Source organism: Lissotriton helveticus, chromosome 8 (genome assembly GCF_964261635.1).
Source record: "Lissotriton helveticus chromosome 8, aLisHel1.1, whole genome shotgun sequence".
In the NCBI taxonomy this organism is placed as follows: domain Eukaryota; kingdom Metazoa; phylum Chordata; class Amphibia; order Caudata; family Salamandridae; genus Lissotriton; species Lissotriton helveticus.
In genome coordinates this window covers 349,997,040-349,998,922 of record NC_136069.1, presented here as the reverse complement: position 1 = coordinate 349,998,922, position 1,883 = coordinate 349,997,040, and positions in this window count along the sequence as shown.

Below are 1,883 nucleotides of genomic sequence, written 5' to 3'. Positions count from 1 at the left end.
GAAATTCTATTGCCATTTCAAAGGAAGAGCCAGTAACTCCCTATTCCACCAAGCATTCTTGATTAAGGAAGGTAGGTGTTCAAAGAACCAGCACATGCAAACCTGTTACTCCAAGGGTGGATAAGAAATAGCCCTCCTGTAAGGGTCCTTTGTACATTAATGGAAACAAAGTGGTGGATCAATAATTGTGGTCACTAGTAGAAAGAAAGCCAGTGTCTCAACATCTACGGGCCCTCCACCTGAAAAGGAAAGTAAAAGGAGATGGTTAGGCAGAAGGTTGAGAGAGCAGCTGCCACTCAATGGAGGACTGCAAACTCAAACACACTCCTTAACCACTAGGCCATCAGCAGCTAATGAAGCACCACTCCAAACAATATCATATAGAGGGTAAACTCTGTAATAGAGGAGTGCTAGGTTATATCTAACATGTTCCTCAAATCTGCCTTTGACGTCACATATATGGCAAACATACAGCTGTGCATAAGTACTGCCCTCAGGAGACACTGAATCTTAGGCTTCAAGCACACAGTGCAGGCAAATATAATCCACACTTACTTCACAGATGAACACATGTTTGGAATGGCGGTTATGTTATGTTATAACGGGTCTTTTATAGCGCACAGCTACTCCTAGGAGTGTCCCGGCGCTTTGACAAAAACCCAGAGAAAGAGAGGGACCGGGGCAGATGCAGGGCAAATCAGAGAAATCAGTGGGTAAAAAGCCAAGTCTTCAGCGGTCGATGAGATACTCCGATAAATCAAGAAGTATAATGAGACTGCAAAGTCTACTAGGGCCTTGCAATTCCTTGGGCATGCAAGAAGTGTTGCTACTCTAATAGGAATGCTGGTGCGAAGAGGTTTTCAAACCTACCCGGTAAGCAAATAGGTGCACAGCTGTCAACACTACCACAGTGGCAACTCGCCCTAACGCCTTGGCAGCCAATTAGCGGCAGAACCAGGGGAAGAGCCAGCCCTCAAGAGGGGTTGGCTATTCTAGCAAATGCCTCCTCAGGAAAAAAAAAACACCTGAATAGGAGGCAGAATAGGAGTTTTCCTGCATGAATGGATTCCCATCACCTCCAACAAATGGATGCCAAATATAATCAAGCACAGTCACTATATCAAGCTACTAAAATCCCTCCAAAAAGGAGATGAAAAAAAAGAACACATGCGGAGGAAGAGATAAATGTTTACAACAGGAGGTAGAGGAACTCCTGCAAAAACAAGAAGTAAAAAAAAATACTGAAGGAAGAGAACAAACAATACTCTATATATGGGACCTGTTTCTGGCTCCCTTATTCTTAAACAATTTCATAAAAACACAAAAATTGAAGATGGCACTCCAGAGGTCAACCCGCAGTGGCAGGAAATAGTCTATTTGGCGATGGATCACCTGTCTACATGCCTATGCTGAAAAAGATTCCTTTGGTTTGTTGTAAACCAGGTACATTATCAATTTAAAGTATTTCATTTTGGTATAATCACAATGCCAAAGGAGCATAAAGACAGTCTGGCACTGTAAGACATTGGATTAGTATTTGCGGTTGGTGACTACCCACCTCAAGGAATACTCACAACGCTTATCAGGGTGAACCCTCAAACTCACTAAATGAACCTGAGCTCAACCCCCTGGTAGCTATGACCCAGACCAGACAGACTTAAATTAGGACAATGTCAAAAGCATTTATGCACTAATGAAACAGTAATAAAGTTGAAATGCAAAACAATAAAACTCGCAAACCAAATTCAAAAGTGTAAAATGTATTAAACAAAATGAAAAAAATCCCTTAAACTCCCCATGCCTAACAAAAAAAAAAGATTGTGTCCGTCTAAAATGCAACTTGTGCTCTGTAAAATGTTCAGATACCTTCTGGTCTAGTTCGC